At 48.4% G+C, this 7194-nt stretch overlaps 2 non-coding genes across 2 annotated transcripts; both read left to right on the top strand.

The window, feature by feature from the left end:
• Positions 1-2846: 2846 nt before the first annotated feature.
• Positions 2847-5146, top strand: LOC124319760. Its single transcript, XR_006913450.1, has one exon. It is a non-coding gene; the product is annotated as a small subunit ribosomal RNA (ribosomal RNA).
• A 938-nt stretch (positions 5147-6084) lies between these two features.
• On the top strand, positions 6085-6237 carry LOC124319757. Its single transcript, XR_006913447.1, has one exon. It is a non-coding gene; the product is annotated as a 5.8S ribosomal RNA (ribosomal RNA).
• The last annotated feature ends 957 nt before the right edge of the window (positions 6238-7194 follow it).

The following is a 7194-nucleotide window of genomic DNA, read 5'->3' as shown; positions in this document are numbered from 1 at the left end:
CGGCCTCTGGTCGGCGCGAGAGAGGAGTGAGCGAGACCCGTCGATTCGAAAAAAAGCCGTCACACCGTCGAGGCGTGGCGGCTCTCAAATGGGTTGGTCGGGCGTGTCGTGATGACTTGCGACCGTAAAAAATTCCCACTCGTCGAAAATTTTCTAAGTCCCAACTTTGAAAACGACGGTTCCTGAAAGTCGGCTGGCGGTTGGATGGGGCAATGTCCCCGTCCAATCGCTAAAAATGAGCCGGAAAACGGAGACATTATGCGGCGGAACATTAGTGGTTTTCCTTAGTATAGAAGAGGTCTCGATTCCTAAACTCGGAAAAATTTTCAGAGTCCCAAAAATTTTCGAAGTGTCGAATAGTTTGGTTTCTCGAATTGAAAATTTTTTTCAAATTTGCGACATTACGACAAGCAGCGATTGTAAAGCCCGGTCCAAATTTTTCAAACGAGTCTTACTTCTTGTTAGTCCGCCTGGCCGATACCAAAGAATGGCCGACCGTCGACTATCGGGCGAATAGACGGGTGAAAGAAATAAAGTCGAAGCCGGTGGTTGGATAGATATCGAAGGGAAGGCGAAAGAGGCGAAAAGGAAAGCGCGAAATTTCTTTAGTAGCTTCGACGCAAAAACTTTGGTATCGACGGGGAGCTTTGGGAAATGAAACGAAGACGCAGAATGGGAAGTTGTCCGGTTCGGCGTTAGTTGTAGTTTCATTTCCACCGTAGCTGAGCTCCTTTCCGCCCGCCACTTCACATGATTTTAGTTTCGATTCCGTTCGATCGCGCTTGCACTGTCTTTGTTTTTTTTTCACTGCTTGGATCGCGGCTTTGCTCTAACCAGTTTAGCCCCATGCGATCAAAAAGTCTTAAAAAAAAAAACCGTTGAACGGAGACGAACTCGATGAGCTGTCGGTGTGTGAAATATCATTCCTTCGGTAAAACCGTTTTCGAAATTTCCGATGGTCGGTATATGTAAAAATATATCCGAACCGCGATGTGGACGGGAAATTCAAACGCCCGCTTCACCGATTGGTGCGACAGCTGAGAAGCTCGTCACTCGATCCAACGACTCTTGGTCGAAAAGTTCAGAAGAGGTGCGCGCGTCAAACATTTTTTTGGTTTCGGACGTTTCGTTTCTTCGGCACGTGTGGTTTGTCTGTGGCCGTCTGTGAGAGAAATCGGACGCTTGTTCTTTGTTATTTTACCGTAACAAGACAAGACGGGAAAGATTCTTTCTTCCAAACTTACGGCATCATAACCATCAGCGTTTACCGTCAGCGACGATACGGAAGAGAAAAGAAAATGGTGCGCGTCTTTTCACTTTTTGACACCGTATCAAAAAAAATTACCGTTCAGGCGGAAATGTGTGTGTGTGTGTGTGAGCCGAGAGATAAAAAATAAAAAAGCCACCAAACAGAACGCTTTCAAATTATTTCGTGCGGCGTGCGCATATTTCACATTTTGCCGTTTGACGGAAGCTCGTTGTGTGGAACACAGAAGTGGAGATGGACGGAGTTGAAGGGGGGCGAAGACGGCCCGGTCGGACAAAGTCAAGAGATTGAAATATACGAGAGAATTGGGTGGAAGTGATGGCAAATCTATAAAATTCAAAAATCGGATGAGATGCGAGGACCGCAAAATGTGGCGTCGACTCTGACTCTCTTTTACTACGAACTTCCCTTCGACGGAAGATATCGAGAGCTGAGCTGAGCGCCCGCTGAGTATGGCCGGCGTAATTACAAACGAGTTACGGTTGGAGCTATATCGATTGTACGTATCCCGAACGTTCATCGAACAAGCCAGATCAACTCGGCGCCCGGTAAGATGTACGCTCAGTTATGGCCATGACACACGAAGGGAGAATTCAAACGGCTGTGAGTGTACGGCCCGCCCGGAGTTGTGTGTAGGCAGTGACCTCTCAAGAAAAAACGTAAAAAAAATTTTTTTTGACAGTCACCGGTCTGCGACAAGTAATCAGTACGAAACTTGGGTGCAATGCAAAAAACATTTTGAGAATCCTTGCTTGACAACAACGAATCTAACACGATAAAAAAACGATCCCCATCGGTGTACCGCTTGCTTTTCTCGCGCTTCGGCGCAGAATCGCTTATTCAGCTGCCCTTGGAATATGTTCGTTTCGTGCATACTTGATCTCGGTCATTCTTCGGTGAACTCTTAAAGAATTGCGCACTTTTATAGGGGTAGTCTGGTTGCTTGTCTCGACTTGAAATGATTTGTTTTTTCCGCCCATGACTTTCTATACGATGCCTCTATGCTGGCCTCTGACCGCGTTGTTCCGAGTTTTCTCTTTCTCTTCGAAAGTCTTTGCGGAAATTCTGCCTCGTGTGACCGTTGAGCGGTGAGGTGTGTGTGTGTGTGTGTGTCGTGCGGGGTGATGCGAGAGTGTGCCTCGGCGGTGGAAAAATAAAAATAAAACTCTGAGCCCACAAAAATTTAAAAGATGTATGCTTGTCAGCTTAGTAAAGCAGGCTTGACTTATGAGCATACAGCACGCCACATATGACCGTCGAAAACCGTAATACGGGAAAAAAAGTTGATGAATATATCAAGACCGGTCGAATGAATCCGATTCACTTTGGGCTCATAGACCGTTGAATGGTCTTTGACTTTGGAAATTGAAATGAAAAAAATCCAACAAACGGATCGGATCGGTGTTTCTCTTCACTGGGACTCGCTGTGACACGCCAGGCGTTGCGATCAAAAATTTTAGTTTCCGAAGAAAAAGAAAAAAAACGAAAAAACGTGTTGATTTGGTGTGTGTTTGGTGATGCGTGGGCGAAATAAAAACCCGCAACTCGCCGGATGCATATCAAACAAACATACACGAAATACCTGGTTGATCCTGCCAGTAGCATATGCTTGTCTCAAAGATTAAGCCATGCATGTCTAAGTACAAGCCGCTAGACGGCGAAACCGCGAATGGCTCAATAAATCAGTTATGGTTCCTTAGATCCACTCCATCCTACTTGGATAACTGTGGTAATTCTAGAGCTAATACATGCACTCGAGCCTCGACTGCGGGCTTTCGGGCTCGCAGAAGAGGTGCTTTTATTAGATCAAAACCAGTCGGGGCCGGGCTTTCGGGCTCGCGCACCGTACCAATTTTGGTGACTCTGATAACTTCACGCCGATCGCACGGCCTTCGCGCCGGCGACGTATCTTTCAAATGTCTGCCTTATCAACTGTCGATGGTAGGTTACGCGCCTACCATGGTTGCAACGGGTAACGGGGAATCGGGGTTCGATTCCGGAGAGGGAGCCTGAGAAACGGCTACCACATCCAAGGAAGGCAGCAGGCGCGCAAATTACCCACTCCCGGCACGGGGAGGTAGTGACGAAAAAATAACGATACGGGACTCTTCCGAGGCCCCGTGATTGGAATGAGTACACTTTAAATCCTTTAACGAGGAACCATTGGAGGGCAAGTCTGGTGCCAGCAGCCGCGGTAACTCCAGCTCCAATAGCGTATATTAAAGTTGTTGCGGTTAAAAAAGCTCGTAGTCGGATGTCTGTCTTCGGCCGGGCGGCGCCGCTCTGAATCAAGGGTGTTGCGTTTCACGCTCTGGGAGCCCGGGTGTCAAAGCCCGACTCTCTTCACGGTCGGACAACATCGCCGGAGTGGTGGTCGGTGCGTCGTTGTTGTATCTGCGGCCAGAGTTGGAAAGTTCTTTCGGGTTCTTTTTTAAATTTTGGTCGTAGTTGACTCGATTCGCTCCACCCAGTCAATCGTTCGGGGTGCCCTTCACCGGGTGTCTCGGGGCGGCCGGCAACGTTTACTTTGAACAAATTAGAGTGCTCAAAGCAGGTGTATCCCAACGCCTGAATATCGCAGCATGGAATGATGGAATAGGACCTCGGTCCGATTTTTGCTGGTCTTTTACTTTTGGACCCGAGGTAATGGTCAATAGAGACGGACGGGGGCATTCGTACTGCGGCGACAGAGGTGAAATTCTTGGACCGCCGCAAGACGAACAACAGCGAAGGCATTTGCCAAGAATGTTTTTCCTTGATCAAGAACGAAAGTTAGAGGTTCGAAGGCGATCAGATACCGCCCTAGTTCTAACCATAAACGATGCCAACCAGCAATCCGTCGGAGTTACTCCAATGACTCGACGGGCAGCTTCCGGGAAACCAAAGTCTTTGGGTTCCGGGGGAAGTATGGTTGCAAAAGCTGAAACTTAAAGGAATTGACGGAAGGGCACCACCAGGAGTGGAGCCTGCGGCTTAATTTGACTCAACACGGGAAACCTCACCAGGCCCGGACACTGGAAGGATTGACAGATTGAGAGCTCTTTCTTGATTCGGTGGGTGGTGGTGCATGGCCGTTCTTAGTTGGTGGAGCGATTTGTCTGGTTAATTCCGATAACGAACGAGACTCTAGCCTGCTAAATAGGTGACGGGTTTTATCAATTGAAACCGAAGGGAGTACGGAGGCGTCGGGATCAGGTGGCGGCGATTCGGGTCTCGGTGGGACTGGTTCCTTTAGTGAGGCAATCTCTCGGCTTGGTTTCGTTGTGCTTTGTTCGTCGGGTGTACGGCCTTCACGGGTTGGTTGCCTGGCGGATGAGGTATGGCGGGGCTTTGTCGGGAATGTCTCGCGGGGGCTGGCTCTATTGTTATTCGGTCGTCGTCATCCCCGGCGATACCTTCTGCTCTCGCGTCCGTCACGCAGTCTTCTTAGAGGGACAAGCGGCGTCCAGCCGCGTGACAGTGAGCAATAACAGGTCTGTGATGCCCTTAGATGTCCTGGGCCGCACGCGCGCTACACTGAAGGAATCAGCGTGTTTCACTCTCCCTGTCCGAAAGGACCGGGTAACCGCTGAACCTCCTTCGTGGTTGGGATTGGGGACTGCAATGATCCCCATGAACCAGGAATCCCTAGTAGGCGCGGGTCACTAGCCCGCGTCGATTACGTCCCTGCCCTTTGTACACACCGCCCGTCGCTACTACCGATTGAATGATTTAGTGAGGCCTTCGGACGGGCTTGTCGGGGTGCCGTCGAGTGGGGAGCAATCTCTGCCCGTGCGGTGCCTACCAACGGCGAGACTGAAAGATGGTCGAACTTGATCCTTTAGAGGAAGTAAAAGTCGTAACAAGGTTTCCGTAGGTGAACCTGCGGAAGGATCATAAACGAACAAGACAAATGTTTTGCGCATATGGCTTTGGTTGAGCACGAAACAACTAAAAGTTGCAAAACAAAAAAAACCCCCATCAAAAGTCTTTCGGCGTAAGACATCGTATGAACTATGTGTGGGTTGACGGAAGAAAATCATTTATTTTGAACGGGTATCAGGCGCTCTGATGCGCGGTGGTTTAAAGCGGATTCGCCTTTTCAAATTGATTTTTCTTTCCTCTCGGCTCAAAAAAAAACACAAAGTCTTTCGATTTGGTCTATGGCCGTGAGCAAATTCTTCCTGCTTCGATGGTGAATGTCTCTATAGATTCATTCGACCTTTAGCGGCGCTCACAGTGTTGACGTTAGTAGAGTGAAGAATACGATAGCCCGCCTGGGCCGCGAGTACCGAAGGAACAATAAAGGAGATTTTATAAAGTCTTAGTCCCTAAATCAAACACTTTGAAAAATAAAAACTCGGTGGATGGAGAGTCGGAAAAAAAAAAAAAAACATCAAGATTTTGAACGGGTATCAGGCGCTCTGATGCGCGGTGGTTTAAAAGCGGATACGCCCAATCGAAATTGTTTTTTTTTTTGTTTCTCTCTTCGTCTTCGGGATTTTTTGATTCTCGGTGGGGGACGAAAGTGTGAGACTTTACTCTGGACGTTCTTTTCGGGCGTAGATACTCGTGGTTGCGTGCGTGTGCGTCGTATAGACTAACACTCCAAAGCCCGACACTATGCCGTTGAAAACCGAATGTTTTTTAAGCTTGCCCTTCGCCCTCTCGATGAAGTAGGAAGAATTCAAAATCACAATAACACACTAAACCCAAATTCTAGTACGAGTGTTTATCGGAACATTTTCTTTCTGGCTTTCTTTCTCCGCCCTCGCATTCATTTGCTTGGGCGGGTTGGAGAAAAAGAGAGAAGAAAACGAATATGTCGTTTTATATACGACCCTGAACGGTGGATCACTAGGCTCGTGGATCGATGAAGAGCGCAGCAAAGTGCGCTAATCCATGCGAACTGCAGAACACATGGAGCATCGAAATCTTGAACGTAAATGGCGGCCCAGCTTCTCGCTCGGGCCACATCTGACTGAGGGTCGGTCGAATGATGAACGAACAGAGATTTTTTCAGTCTTGGTTTTGCATGTTGGGTCGCGGCGAGATTTATTTTTCACCCGGCCTGACCGCATAAAAGCTCCCGAATCTCTAACGTCTGGGTGCCGCGCGACTTAAGTGTCCGCGATGCCTCAAATACAAAAAAGGGGGAAAAATAAAAGAAGGTTCGCCCTGTTTTGTTTTTTTCCTCTCTATTCAAAAGAAAACCTTTTTCGATGGCAAAACAGATGGGAAATTTTTGAGCCAACTCAAAAAAAATTTTAGAAATAAACACATCTTCTCGAACAAGGTGTCGGCTGCGTGTGCGCGATATACCGCTTCAACGCGAGTTTAGTTGTGTGTGTGCGCCGGGCGTGTCGAAGTGTCGACCACCGCGAATTATCACTCACTCTAACCGCTCGTTATGCAAGCTTGGTTCGCGCACGACGCGTTGTTTCAATACAAAAAGCCGCAGGACGCCCTGTCACTTTTCGTAAATTAATTTTTGCGAATAACGAGAGACTCGCTTTATTTCGAAAAAAAAAAATTTGAACCGGCAATTATTCAATCTTTCCCGGCTTTTAAAACGCCAAAGTCTGCCGAGCTAGATAAAGTGTTGTCTCCTTTTGAAAACAAACAATTCATTCTGACCTCAGTTTAGATGAGACTACCCGCTGAACTTAAGCATATCAGTAAGCGGAGGAAAAGAAACTAACAAGGATTCCCTTAGTAGCGGCGAGCGAACAGGGATGAGCCCAGCACCGAACCTCGCGCCCGGTTGAGCGGGTGCCGAGGAATGTGGTGTTCGGGAGGATCGTGCGCGTCTGTCCGGTATCTATCGTCCAAGTCTCCATGAACGGGGCGAGCAACCCACAGAGGGTGTCAGGCCCGTAGATAAGACGAGCCGAGACCGTGCATCGGATCCCTTCCCAAGAGTCGGGTTGCTTGAGCGTGCAGCCCTA

Source organism: Daphnia pulicaria, unplaced genomic scaffold (genome assembly GCF_021234035.1).
Source record: "Daphnia pulicaria isolate SC F1-1A unplaced genomic scaffold, SC_F0-13Bv2 h1tg000191l, whole genome shotgun sequence".
In the NCBI taxonomy this organism is placed as follows: Eukaryota; Metazoa; Arthropoda; class Branchiopoda; order Diplostraca; family Daphniidae; genus Daphnia; species Daphnia pulicaria.
The sequence above is the reverse complement of the archived record's forward strand: the minus strand, read 5'-3'. Positions and strand labels throughout refer to the sequence as shown.